Consider the following 15,355-nt stretch of genomic DNA (forward strand, 5'->3'; position numbering starts at 1 on the left):
GAACTTCTTAAAAATTCTACTTCAACATTTGGATTGAATTTTCAAATTCTATGCAACTTCTTTTTGCTGGAAATGGAGAGCAAAACTGTGTTTATAATGGAAACTACCTTACAGAGTAATGGACACACTAGCACTTCGGCATTATGCTCTGCAATATTTCTTTGAAACAATACCGCACCATATTCAACTTATAGTTATTGTGCCAGTGTTCCTTTTATACCTTACAATGTGCTTCAGGGACTTATCTAAGATTGCCTATCAAGTAAATCATGAAATTAGCAGCACATCCTGATTTATCACTGGACTATACTCTCTTTAAACTAGCACACTGTTGACCAAGGAAAAGGTTTTCGATCATAATCTCAGAACAAATACTAGTGAAACTTACATGCTGGATTACATAAACCTTTGTAGACAATTTTGGGTTTTTCATATTGTTTATGTTTATGACCTTCACATATACACCTTATTCTTCCGGAAGAAGATGAACAGAATCTATTTACATTGATTTTTTCCCCTCTACATTTTCCTCCCCTTTCTGTTATGTCAGCCTCCGCCTTTATTTTACACTGCCTACAAACAAACTGTGCCACAATGGGTCATGAGGGCTGATTTAGCTTAGGCCCCTGGTAGGGCAGGTCTGCCAGAGCTAACTAGCAGTTAACTGTCTGAGCAGGAGCTCGTGTTCATCTGCATGGAAAAGATGACTCACTGGTATTTAACTGGTTTGATTCAATCTGATAGCATTGATAATTTTCAGCACTACTTACATTAACAGAAGTGTAGCTCTCAACCAGAGCAGGAGCTTCCTGCCATGGAACAGGATCTTTCATACCCTTTGAATTGCATTTATTAGACTGAGATGTCATGTGAAGTCTTCCACACGACCATCTTTAGAACTAACAACTCAATTACTTATATCTTAAATGCGTTTACTTCTAGATGTTGGTAAATTCCAAGTACTTTTCCAAGACAGTGAGTAAAGTGAAGCAGAGTTCAGAGGGAAAAAATACAAAAATTACAATTGCTTTCAAATAAAGATTGTTTCCTGAAGGGTATCATGTACATGTTATGCACCACAGGAACGTCAGTACTGGTCCATGATCAACTGTAACTCTATCCAGCACCCAGACACTTACGCACACATATTTTGGATGTTGATGACATTTATCCCAAATGTTTTATAACATTGCTTATGTTCACCTGTACTGGTTACTACAAGCTAGCACAGCATGCACCAACAAAGTGGTTGAGTTAGAGTCTCTGCATTGCAGGACAAAACTGCTACACGACAACATTTATTAATCTAGGAAGTAAAGAATTAAACTGCCTGGGGATTTAAAGTGGCTGAAGTATAGAAACTTCAGCTGACATTTTGTCTTACTAGTACTCCTATCCTGGTGAAGCTTTATGGGAGCCTCAGTACCTACAAGTGGGCCCAATTTAATTTTGGACCTCAACTGTAAGTGGTTTGGTGAGCAACACAGTGCCCCCTAAGCCATGCTCATGTACTGGATCTGCTCCTGTTTAAAGGAAAGACTGCTGTCTGACACGCTATTTCTTCTGCCTATTTTTTTTAAAGAGAGCACATAAAAGAGAGTGGGTTAGTGGCTGGTTTGTTTGTTGTTGTTGGTTGTTTTTTTTTTTTTCCTGCTTGTTTGTTTTTTACGTAGAAATGGAACAGAGTTATCTATGGGAGTCCTTAAGTAGGATGTAGGATGACTGGTAGTTTTAATTAGTTACAAAAGAAAAGTATTATGTTGTTTCCCAAGGTCCACATCTAAGAAAAGAGTCACACCTTAATTTGCATTAGGTAGCTATAAAGTACCATGTCTTCCTTTGAAGGGTCTGAAATGAAATCAAATGAAATCTGTCAAAGGCAGTAGAGTAGTTAGGAAAGCCTATGGGTTATTTCCATAAATCACTTTACCTTTAAAGCTGAGCAAAATACCAAGCATATGCCAAACTTTAAATTAATATTTCCCCTGAAGATAAACGTTTACTGTTGTCCACGAGGAGGACAATTATTGCAGAAAGAAGGCTTCAGTGTTTTCTCACAACTGTGTATGATTGACTGCAGCACAGAAGTAAAGCTCTGGAAATGGAGGATCTATGGTTAGTGTCTTGGAATGAAAAATAAAATCTGATTTTATCACCTGTGCTAACTGAAGTCATAATTTTACTTGTGTTCTCCATCATATTTCTTCTGATCATGAAAAGCTAATGGGGCATCGATGCTCGTGAAATTGGATTTCTCTCAAGCCCTAATTTGAATGATAAACTATATTATAATGTAAGAAATGCTCATACTGCTTTACAAAGATGAGCTCAGGAGAAAAACATGCAGGGGTATACATTTGCTACATGTCACTGGCTTCTGTACCCTGTCCTCTTTGTATCTTGTCACTCCTGTAGGCAAAACAGAGTGTGTCACATACACACACACACACACACACACACACACACACAGAGGTACAGGACTATGTGAAGGCACACTGGGGAGCTCCTTGCTTGCAAAAACACTCAGTTCCAGACCACTGGCAATGCAACTGGGGAAAATGGGGTGTGAACCGAAGACACATAGTGCGTTTTGGTCTTTAATAAGGATACTATGGGAGTGGACTAGGAGGCAATGGAGAGAGGATTCGTTTCTGGCTGTGCATTATTTACAGTGCCCTTTACACAAAGTAAAGTTGGGTCACTGCTGAAGCTGTGAAAAGCAGCTAAAGGTAAATCTCCAAGTCTTTTTTTTTTTTTTTCCTGCAATTTCAGCCCTCAGTTATCACATAATATTAGAGATAAGGGGGGAAAAACAGAAAAAAAAGCACCCCTGAAATTGCTCCTGATACATCAGGCTTAAAGTTCCTCACACCCAACTCCACCCGCCGTGCGATTTGCACGGCCGGGCACACGCGTGGGAGCCGGGCTCCCAAACCTGCCCGCCCCCGGTCACCGTGCAGCCGCGGCCGCACGCCAGCCCCCAAGTTACACGGCACGACCGCAGCCACCGCGCACGGACAGACGGACGGACAGACAGAGCGCAGACCTCCCCGTACCTGGATGTCGCGGGTCCCCCCCGCAGCAGCGCGGCTCCCCGGCACCGCAGGGGCGCGGCGAGCGCACCGCCGGCAACTTTGTGCTCGGCGCGGCTCGGCTCGGCTCGGCTCCGGAGCCTCACCCGGCCCGCCCGGCGCCGGCAGCCAGCAGCGACTTGTGCCGGTGGTGTCGTCCTCGGAGAGCGCCCGGCCCCGGCCCCGGGTCCCCCGGAGCCACCCCCCGGCGCCGCCCCCGCTCCCCGCTCCCGCCGCTCGCCGGGGCCGCGCAGCGCGGGCACGGAGCGCGCCCGCCTCTGCCCGGCGGCTGCGGGCAGCGCCCAGGGGCCGGGGATGCTGCCGGCCGCTTGATGCCGCTCGGCTCGGCTCGGCTCGGTTCGGTTCGGCGCGCTTCCAGGTGTCCTGCCCCCGATGGAGGCCGGCTGGAGGATGCCCACCCGGGATCAGCATCCTGCCTCCAAGGGGTAACCGGGTGCCGGCCGCGTCCCGGGGGCGATGGGCACGCAGCAGGCTCGCTCCCAGCCCCCTGCCCAGGCAGGGAGCAGCCGACTGGAAGAGGAGGAAGGCCGCCGGCAGCGGCCGCGTCCCGAGCGAAAAGGTGCCGCGCACAATGTATGCAATCCAGCTGGAGTGGGAAAGGAGAGGCGAGGAGAGCCATTCCGGCACGTACAGTAACGGGAAGGGAAGCTGCTACACCAGATCTCATGGATGGGAAGAGCAACGCCGGGCACTGAGATGGCCTAAACCAAAGATGGGATAAAATCCAGGGCTAGATTCTGAGAACTTCTTGAACAGAAACGCTCTTGGCTGCTCCAAAATACACGTTACATTACAAATGGTTTTGCGATCAGGGCAGGGGGCTGAAGGAAAGAGGGGAGAGGTAAGCTCCTATCAGGAACGGAGTAGCGACTGCTTCCATTTGCTATGTTCATGTCCCCCGGCCTGCAACTACAGCGCGCAGGAATCGAGGCTTCCATGTGGAGTCTCCACAATGCTCTCACCTAACTCCTGGTGGGCTCCAGTCAGCTCCCTGACAGATCTCCTGACCCAGCGATGGGCTGCTTTTATCCAGATGATTTTACTGTTTTACCTCACTTTCAAATCCGCTTGTCAAGGTGGTAGTTAGTTTACTAATATTGAGGGGGAAAAGGGAGAAAAAAGACAACCCCTCCCCTTCACTCTGTGAAGGTCCATACAGTTTAATTTGACAAACAATTCATGCCAAGCCACCTCCTTAACTGCTTAAAGTGAGTGAGATTAAACGAGTCTTGCAGTTTACCAACCACTGGGTGAAGTGCAGCTTACCTAGAACAATCCATGGACAGAGCTAAAAGCAAAACATTTTATTTTAGGTCTTTTTTTCAGCAATTTTCAGTGAATAAGGCAGAACTATGAATATTCACCAGATACTCAGAGCATAAGTCATCACTCATTCGCTTCTGCAATGAGCGGTATGACAAGCAGAGGGAAGTCTTGATGCTACAGAAAAGCCTTTAAAAGGTGAGAATATACACAGTTCTTTCTTCTCATATATGTGTGTGTATATAATAAATATACACATATATATTCATATTTAAATATTTCAAATACTCCTCTCAGGCAGGAGTGGAGAACGTTAGCATAAAGAGATTATGAGCAGTATTGCAGGCTAATTTGGTATAAAATAGTCAAAGATATTCTTAACAATTCAAAAACTTTATGCCATTTCAAGGAAGAAGCTGAAAAGTTTAAAAAAAAAAAAAACAGCCTCAGTGAACTCTGACATTTCTTTTAAGCCAACGTTTTAAGACTAAACATTGAGATTTGGTTATACTGATGCTAGGCCAATCCATTTATCAGTTTGAATTTTAAAAGACTCTAAATTTGTCATGGGAAAATAAAAAAGCCTTATGAAAAGAGCTACAAAATGAAATTATTGTCTGGGACTGCAGCAGTAATGACAAAGGAATTCCAGGGAAATCTGGTTGTAACACACGAAGCACCACTGTGCAAGTAGGTTCACCTCAGGAGCCCCATGGACTTGCACAGTTCCATCAGTGTATCAAAACACAGAACTTTGCAGATTGCATTCAGAAAGTTCCTTTCCCAGAATTGAGAGCTTGTGACAAAGATTATGTAGGAAAAAGAAAAAGAAAAAAAAAAAAAAAAAGAAAGGGGTGGGATTTGTACCTTTGAGGGCGTGGACTTATGCTTTTAGGAGCAATACTGAAATGTAGGTGAACTAGTGATGAAGTAGAACACAGAGCTGTACTGTATGCTAGCAAAGCTTCTAGATTCAAAAAAAAAAAAAAGTGAGCTTTTGCTGATGTTGAAATTCTTTTTTAGATAACATGCTCCAGTTAATCATTTATAGGATATGCCTGCAAAACCAGTCTCTCTTTGTTGGTGACTTAATATGCTAAACAAATATTGATCATCTTGCAGGTAACAGCTAGAAACTGATAATTCAGCTAACATTCAACCACTTATAAAAAGACAAAGTAGTTCCTTAATATATCAGGTACTGAGAAAATTCAGGTCAATTTTAGACTACAAATTTCCCGTACCCTGGATAAATTAGGAACGTTCAGATCATATTGCGATGATGTTGCTAAGTTCAGTCCAACTCTTCCTCTTTCTTAGGTGCGTGTACTCTAATGGTTGCAGTCAAAGAAAATCAACCCAGTTGCTGCCAAAAACCTCCCTTCACACACTGACAACAACTGTACCAGGATTTTTCACATTCTTGTTCTAAAGCATTGGGAATATCCCTGTTACCACCATCCCCAGCAGCAACTTTCCAGTCTTAAAAATGCAGTTACTGCTTCCCTTTTTGCTAGAGTGAAAGTGTTAAAAAAATAAAATTCTTCCAGTGCATGCCATTATTTCACAATACAAGCAAAGGAATAACACACCTGAAAACAAGTAACAGTTAACACTGGCTGTGTAATTGGTTGTTTTCTTTTTAACTAAATTAAATCGTTATTTTTGTTCTCAGTTGCAGTGCATAAGAACCAGTCACAGCAATACATCTGAGAACAATGACACTTCCTCTCATCGTTTTTTCTCTTATTTCATAAACTCTTTTTTTATCTAAACAGAGCTACTAATAAGTATTCTTACAAGTACTACTACATGAAGAGATACATTTTTTTGAAAGTTTCTATGTGATCTACTATGACAGGTCTCTAGAAACTATCATCTGAAAATATTTCAATGACTGCAATTAACAATTGGTCCTAAAGAAAATAAAATTAAAAGATGTTGAGGAAGATATAAAAAATAATATTTATCCTTTGATGATGCATCACAATCTAACAACCCTTGACTCACCATATCACTGTTATTTCTACATAAAGGAGTAATAAAATATAAAAAGAGTAATAAAATATAAAAAATGCAAAACTAAGTTCAAAATCAAATACATTCAAATTATTGCTGCTTTTCTAGTTTTCTATCAGAAAATAAAGTCTGAATAGATCACAGCAGTCTTTTTTTTTTTTTCATTTTTATACCAAACATTTTCTGATATAAAACGGTGGAACTGAAATGTTTAACCTTGTTTAGTGGATGAACACAAAACTGAGCTGTCTTCATGTTCCTGTAGGGATCTCGGATCGTGCCTATTGTATATTATAGTTTAATGTTTTAATTTGGTAATGTGCACAAATATTCAGAGGGAACAGGACTGAAACAATTCAATTTGCATGTGGTCTCTGAATATTCTTTAAGCCATGCATTTCCTATGAAATATTAAAATGGTTGATTAAGAAAAATAATTTTATTTTATTTTTTAATACAGATCAGCAAATGCTACACAATACTAATCCCAGAGGGAACAGCAATGCTGCTGATACTGCCTTGGCTCCTTCTACACTAAGCATCACTGGAGTATTTTCTAATAAAACAACAACAGCTGTTCCTAGATATATGATGCCAATAACAGTTGCCAGTCACAGAAAACTCATGATAATACAGTCATTTGCCTTTAGTATTGCATGAAATGACAGGTAAAACATACTGACAGAACACAATGTAACACCTGGCATTTTGCTACCCGTTACCATAAAACTCCGAGTGAATCAGTCCCTCTCCAAACGCGCGAAAGCACAGATAATCCATAAAGGGCACCAGGAACAGGGCGGTGTTCCAGCCCCTAAGTCCTTGCCTCGTAACACCATGGGAAATAGAAGAAAGAAGACTCAGCTAAAGGCAACGAAGTGATTGACTCAGACATCAGTAGATCTTTCTGCCCGTCCTGTGGAATTTCACATTAATGTATATATAACAGACACAATTCAGTCAAGAAACTTGCTCAATTGGGATGTTTCTTAGGAAAACGGTATAACCCTATAACAGTATATAACGCAGTGACCACTGTAAAATAGGGTGATCCCTGGTAACTATGTAAGGTTTATATGCAACAGGCAGCGTTCTTGTAAATTTGAACCTGGTAAGAGAAATAACCTTGTGTTTTTGAAATTAATACAGGCAAAAATAATCTTTTTTCATTCACCAACCAATATTAAATCCTCAAGGGTCGAGGTTCCTTCTGGATTGTTGCAAATGGTTACTTAGATACTCTATTTTTATATAATGTATCAGCTGATTACAAGCATGTCTGATTTCATGCATGCCTGAATTATGAATATTATATTGGGTTGGATTTGACGGCTCTTACAAGTAGTAATGAGATGCACCATTCTTCCCCACTGTAACAGGAGCTTTCATAAATTTTTATTTAAAGGTAGGTAAACACTTACCAGCAAAAGCTCTCGGGACAGCCTAAAGACAGATTTCCATAATATTATTCTAAAGAACGTTATTTCTGGGACATATTATGTACTTCTTATCTTTACCAAGACAAAGAAATTGCTTCTCTTAGAGTCCACATTCAGTAGGCTAACAGCAGATCAGAAATGAGAATTCTAAAATGTTACAAGAAGATGACGAGATTACTATTGAAGTAAGAACATCCTTTCCACTAAAACCATAATGCTGAAACACACTGAAGCTGGGATAATGAAAAAGCCAGCAATTTTTAATGTGGAATCTTCATTGGGACATCAGAGTCTCCCATGCCTTCCCTGTACTATTTCTGCATGACCTAACACTTTCTCCTTTCCTTTCCTTTCCTTTCCTTTCCTTTCCTTTCCTTTCCTTTCCTTTCCTTTCCTTTCCTTTCCTTTCCTTTCCTTTCCTTTCCTTTCCTTTCCTTTCCTCTTCTCTCTTTTATTTTCTTTCTTTTTCTTTTTTCTTTTTCTTTTTCTTTTTTTTTTTTTTTCTTTTTCTTTTTCTTTTTCTTTTTCTTTTTCTTTTTCTTTTTCTTTACTTTTCTTTTAAACCACTTTTTGCCAATATGAGGATGCAACCCTGATGTTGTTTTGCTCAACATATCACCACCGCTCCTTACAAAAATGTACAGGATCAACAACTCTAAAATATAAAACACCTTTCACAGAATCACTGAGATCAGAAGGAACCTCTGGAGATCATTCAGTCCGACCACCCCCTGCTCACAGCAGGGTCAACTAGCACAGGTAGCTTACAGTCATGTCCAGTCCGACTCTGAATGTCTCCAAGGATGGAGACTCCACAACCTAAGTAACCTGTTCCAGTGTTTGATTACGCTCACACTGGCAAAGTTTTAATTATGTATAAACATATCAGTTGGTGCTTATTGCTTCATGTCTTGACAGTGGGCACCACTAAGACTATGTCTTCCTTTTCTTTATCCCCCTTCATCAGGTATTTATATGTATTGCCAACACCCCCCCCCCCCCCCCCAAGAGTCTTCTCCTCTCATGGCCAAACAGTGCCATTTCTCTGCTTGGCCTGATGTGATGGATGTTCTGATCCCTCGATCACCTTCATGGCCCTTCACTGGACTTGCTCCAGCACATCTATGTATGGCTCGGGAGCCCAGAACTGGACTCAGCATTCCAGATAATTCACACCAGAGCTGAAGCAATGGATGACCTCCCTTGACCTGCTGGTGTTGCTCTTCCTAATGCAACCCGGGATGCTCTTGGCTTTCTTTGCCTCAAGGGAACAAATTTGCACTATATTCGTAGTAATTCTGTTTTGTAATTATACTGAGCAGCAATACAGGACCAAAGTTGAACTTTGAAAATTACTGAACTATTTAGCAGAGCTCTTAGTTGCCAAATCACCCACAGCTTGTGGGACAACTGTATTTAGTACAGGGTTGTAGAGTCAATTAGTATCTAATCCCAGCGCTTCCATTAACTAGATTAACCTAGTTTCCGATTAGAGCAGGAAAATAGATAAATCCAAGCAGATTTCTGAAAGAGCAAGAAACTGGAGAGGAAGAGAAACAAAACAGACACTTCTTGGATGCTTCCAAAGTCTAAAGCTGAGATTGACAGCATTCTCATTTAGAAGTGTCAAATGAGAAGACTAGGTTGAAGTATATTCTTCAGGCGTAGTGTTACCACATTGTAGCTGATGAGGATTCTCCCAACTGTGTAGGCACAGAATACTCAAACATACTTCCTGTTCTGAGATTCTAGATGGGGTGCTAGTGTGTCCCCCTTCAGTGCACCTAGACCAAGAGGGAAACCATAAGATTTTACTGAGTGTTCTCACATTCCAGTGGTGATAAATCTGTGACATCACCAAGGGAGGAGCCCCCCCGCCTTATTTTCCAGACAATGAGACAACTGAAGAAATAGAAACAACACTCAAGAAACAGACTGATTATTATTCTACTTGTTTTCACTTGAAGAAGCACTCCAGTTCTGCCAGCCAACTATAGGCTTCCTTTTAGGAAATGTCACTGACTGCCATTTATTTAGTTTTAAAAAACATAAACAACAAGATCCTCCTGGAATGCTTCTCAGGATGTGTTTTTCCTGTGCCATTTACTTACTATTGCTCACTAGAATTCTTTAGAATTAATAAAAATTATAAATATCACTAGTATGTTTTGTTCTATAGGCCAAATAAGCAACAAGAAATAACCTCATGCTAAATGGTGACAAACAATGAGGATGACACGTTTGCTTTTTTCCCCAAGCATAAACAGAACACAGAATTTCCCTGACTAATAAATTTACTTTCATTTTAATTAAAACAGAACATTTAGTTTGATTTCATCTGCGCTGTCAAAGAATTAAATAGAAAAATGGCTAGCAGGGGAAAAAATGACAACATTTTCTTTAGTGCCCCAATTGTAAACATAATCGATTGCTACCCATCTGTTCACTAAAGGTGTAGGAAAGACACATCGGGTAAAGCCTTATTTCCTGTAAGAAGGCTTGCTGAAGTACTTTGCTTTTGATCTCGTATCTTCCAAAATGAAAGGAGTCTTTTCAAAAGTGGAATCTGCCAGTTCTCTTTCTATATAACATTAGATAAACTGCCATTACTGTTTTACTCTTCCCATTCTTTCTACCATTAAATCGAAACTACTGAAGAGTGGCTCCCTCTGAGGAAACTTTCACAACGGCAAGTCCACAGATCCTATCCAAGAATGAAACAATATGTGACAGCATCACAGAAGGGTTTGGGTTGGAAAGGACCCCTCTAAAGATCACCTAGTTCCTCCCCCCTGCCTTAGACAGGGGCATCTTTCACCAGACTAGGTTGATCAAAGCCTTGGGCAACCTGATTTTGAACACTTCCAGGGATGAGGCATCCACAGCTTCTCTGGGTGAACTGTTATAGTCTCACCAACCCCATCATAAATAAATAAACAAATAAATAAATAACAATATCCTTATATGCAATCCAGAGACAAGACAAAAGACTTGACTCACTTTGTGTGGTACTAAGCCTAACTACTGAGGTCTGATCAATGCATATAGTCCAGGAAGGGAGTAATTTTGCTTTAAGGAATTCAAGAAATTAATGATCAGCCAATTCTTTTGGTAGTTTATTCCAATTATTATTTGCTCCTGTATTTGGGAATCTTCACTTACTGACAAAATGTCCCATCCTTCCCATCTCTCATTCTTTCATGCTTATTAGGGTTATGTAGCTAAACCTGCAAAATACAAAATGGGACAGGTTGCATCCAGCAGTGCTGAGTAGGATGACTGCCATCACTGGGGAGCTGTTATCTATTATATAGTCACAGGAATTCCCCAACAACTGAAAAATGGACAACTACGTCAATCTTCCAAAAAAAGTAAGAAGGAAGAGCCACAGAGCGATATAATGTGGTCAGCCTTACCTCAAGTCCTACCAAATTTATAGAGCAAATCCTCCTAGGAACAACTTCCAGGCTCACAGACAGAAAAAAAGCTGAAGGAGTAGTAAGTATGGATACACCAAGGGCAAATCCTTCCTGACCAACTTGTCTTCTATGATGAAATGACTGGATGTAGACAAACAGAGCCATGATGACCACTCTCCTTGAATTTAGTAAGGCTTTTATCACAGTCTCCCACAGTATCCTTGTAGTCAAACTATGGAGTTATGGATTGGCTAGACCACAAGGTAGTGGTAGTCCATCTGGAGTGTAAGCCTCCAGGAACCATGTTCCTCAAGGGTTGATACTGATCCAGATACTTTTTACATCAACAATGGGAACAGAATGTGAGTTGAGAGATGGCATCACAGTGGAGGGAGTGGTTAGTGCACCAGAGGGATGAGAGACGCTCAGGGACGCAAGCTGGGGGGTGGCCACTGAGAAGGTTTGGGTGCTGATGGGTCTGATGTATGCAGAGAAGCTGTGGATGCTGGGTCTGTTTTGCCTGGAGAAGAGAGAAGAAGGTGCAGCAGGGAGCTAGTTGCAGGAGCAGTAGGGAAGACACAGCCAGGTTCTCCTCAGAGACACAGCAACAGGACAGGTGACAGTGGTCACAAGTGGCAAGAGTGAAAAATTTCCACTGGGTATGGGGAGGCAGCTTTTCACAGTGAGCAAGGTTAAGCACTGGGATAGGTTGCACAGAGAGGTACGACAGTCTTTTGAAGAGCCCTGATGAGAGCTTTTGATCTAAATTTTTCTTTGAATCTTTGAAACTAAGCTAGATGTCTCAAAAACAGACTAATCCCTTTCTTTTACTTTTCCTGTATAGACAATAATATAATAATTTTCAAATTAGGCAAATGCATCCCCAAGAGTTGCACAAGGAACCAGTCAGTCTCCTATTTCTTTTATGGTAAGATCTATTTTCAGTTGGCTCTCCTGAAGACAATAAAGTCAAATTCTTGGCTTTACAGGATTAGCAATGAGAAAAGACAAAATAGCAAGAGGTGGCATTTGTTAATAAAAGGGCCAGATACAGCGAAGAAACAATCTACTTGGTAAAAAAAAGTACCATTTTTAAAACATTACGTTTTTGTGTAGCAGAAAAACAGGATCTAAACCCATAAAAATATTTAAAATGCTGAGGAATTAAACAGTTGATCTTTAAACAAATTTTAAAATAGAATTATCTACAGTAAATTTTTCAAAGCTAAAAGCTTATTATTTCCTTCCAGTCCTTTATATTATAAAGGTTATAAATTACTGATCCTGCTTTGTTCTTCCAAATGATTCAGTAATAGTAGTATTTAATTGCTGTAAATGAAAACTCACTGTATAATATGCATATATTTACGCATCTAACATTACACTGCTTGAAAATGATTATTTTAACACTTGCAATATGTAGACTGTTTCATGTCCATATGATTCAAGTTAATACTAGTTAGTACTATTTTCATTTAATATTCATTTGATTTTGACCTTACTTGCATGCCACATTGTACCACATCTAAAAATATTTGCATCATTGGCATTTAATGGAACCACTACATCATCATAACCCAAATGAATAGGCAAAAAATTGATCTCCAGCATTGTTCTGTTCTGTCTCAATGCAGTATCTGTTTTAATAAACAGGGATTATTAAATTCTACCACAGACATTATTAAATCTAGGGTTTTATTTCCATGGCCAAGACCTATGTCCTTCAATATGCCATTTAACTAATAACGTATTTTCTAATTTCATGTCTTGTACTGTTGTGCATGTTTTTTAAACCAACCCTATCCATTTTAGAAGTTTCATAAGTATCACCACAGTTGAAAGTCAACCCGCTCTTCAGCTAGTGTTACAGTTATTAACAAGCTGCTGCTACTTTTACAGAAATGTAAGCCCAAAGAGCCCATTCCAGAATAAAAATTTTCAAAACCAGGCCGTGACTCAGACTTCTCTGGAAACAGCAGAAAGGTTCTCTGAAATCCTCATGCTGCTGGGAAAAAGGAGGAGGGTAGAAATGCTGCCGGAGAGCAGCTGCCCCCCAAGGCAGCCCAAACCCTTCCCGATCATGGGGCAGGAAGCCGGACGAGACGCGAGGTGCAGAGCCTTGCTGTGTGGGGCCACCACTGCTGGCAAAGCTGGTGGCAGCAGGCAGAACTGGTGGGAGCCTGGTGGAGCAACCTGCTCCACCCGCAGCCGGTATGCCAGACCCCGAGGCTAGCTGTTGTGATTTAACCCGGCTGGCAGCTAAACACCACACAGCCGTTCGCTCACCCTCCCCCCTCCCTCTCTGGGATGGGGGAGAGAAACGGGAAAGTGAAGCCGGTGAGTTGAGATAAAGACAGTTTATTAAGACAGGAATATAATAATATAAGGAATATAAGGAATATAATAATAACAATAATAATAATAATAATGATAATGATAATAGTATTAACAATAATAATGTGTAAGAAAACAAGTGATGCACAATGCAATTGCTCACCACCCGCTGACCGATGCCCAGCCTATTCCCGAGCAGCCGGCCCCCCCACCCCGGCCAGCCACCCCTATATACTGTTTAGCATGACGTCAGATGGTATGGAATACCCCTTTGGCCAGTTTGGGTCAGCTGTCCTGGGTCTGTCCCCTCCCAGCTCCTGCTGCACCCCCAGCCTGCTCGCTGGCAGGACAGAGCGAGAAGCCGAAAAGTCCTTGGCCTGGTGTAAACACTGCTCTGCAACAATTAAAACATCAGCATGTTATCAGCGCTCTTCTCATCCTAATCCAAAACATAGCACCCTACCAGCTACTATGAGCTACTTAACTCTGTCCTAACTGGAACCAGGACAGATATCCACCCCTTATTCCATACCATTTATGTCATGCTCAGGTTACACTCTTTCCAATACATTCTAATTAATCACCATTTTCATCTACGATATATAGCAATCATGGTAGTGATGACATACATTATTATATAATAATTAACATACTACAATTCAAGTCATGGGCTATTCTCACCCAGTATCAAATCCCCTTGAGGTACACACCGGACCTCCCCATTCTTTTGCATTACCCACCAAGTGCATCCAGGTCCCTGAGCAAAAGCAATTCCACGAATGGGTTTGCCTTTTCCTGAGGCAGGAGTAGCCCAGACTGTTTTACCCAGCATGTTTCTTACGTGCACTACAGGAACTTTATCCCCTTCTACAGTGCGTAACAGGTTTGATTGGGCAGGTCCAGCTCGATTGGCAGATCCCCTGGTATTGACTAACCAGGTGGCCTTTGCCAAATGTGTATCCCAATTTTTGAATGTCCCAGCACCCATTGTTTTCAGTGTAGTCTTCAACAGTCCATTGTATCGTTCAACTTTTCCAGAGGCTGGTGCATGGTAAGGGATGTGATACACCCACTCAATACCATGTTCTTTGGCCCAAGAGTCTATAAGGTTGTTTCGGAAATGAGTCCCGTTGTCTGACTCAATTCTCTCTGGGGTGCCATGTCGCCATAGGACTTGCTTTTCAAGGCCCAGGATAGTGTTCCGGGCGGTGGCATGGGGCACAGGATATGTTTCCAGCCATCCGGTGGTTGCTTCCACCATCGTAAGTACGTGGCGCTTGCCGTTGCGGGTTTGAGGGAGTGTGATGTAATCAATCTGCCAGGCCTCTCCATATTTATATTTCAGCCATCGTCCTCCATACCAAAGAGGTTTTGACCGTTTGGCTTGCTTGATTGCAGCACATGTTTCACAGTCATGAATAACCTGTGCTATAGTGTCCATGGTCAGGTCCACCCCTCGATCACGAGCCCATCTGTAGGTTGCATCTCTACCTTGATGGCCTGAGGTGTCATGGGCCCATCGGGCTATAAATAATTCACCTTTATGTTGCCAGTCCAGGTCCACCTGAGCCACTTCAATCTTAGCAGCCTGATCCACCTGCTGGTTGTTTTGATGTTCTTCAGTAGCCCGATTCTTGGGCACATGAGCATCTACATGGCATACCTTTACAACCAGGTTCTCTACCCGGGCAGCAATATCTTGCCACAATGCCGCAGCCCAGATGGGCTTGCCCCTGCGCTGCCAGTTGTTCTGCTTCCATTGCTGTAACCACCCCCACAGGGCATTTGC

The 15,355-nt window shown here is 41.8% G+C and overlaps 1 protein-coding gene across 8 annotated transcripts in view; it reads right to left on the minus strand.

The window, feature by feature from the left end:
- CDH18 (cadherin 18) overlaps positions 1-15,355 on the minus strand; it is a 564,404-nt gene that overhangs the window by 262,910 nt on the left and 286,139 nt on the right. For 2 of the 8 annotated variants that reach the window (XM_048072071.2, XM_048072070.2), the window contains exon 1: positions 3,057-3,216. The exons of the other annotated variants lie outside the window; for them this stretch is intronic. The gene's annotated coding sequence lies outside the window, so the exon portion shown is untranslated. Of the gene's footprint in view, positions 1-3,056; positions 3,217-15,355 lie in introns of those variants that run through there. 8 annotated transcript variants of the gene reach the window in all.

The sequence above is a fragment of the Anser cygnoides genome, chromosome 2, assembly GCF_040182565.1.
Source record: "Anser cygnoides isolate HZ-2024a breed goose chromosome 2, Taihu_goose_T2T_genome, whole genome shotgun sequence".
Taxonomy (NCBI): domain Eukaryota; kingdom Metazoa; phylum Chordata; class Aves; order Anseriformes; family Anatidae; genus Anser; species Anser cygnoides.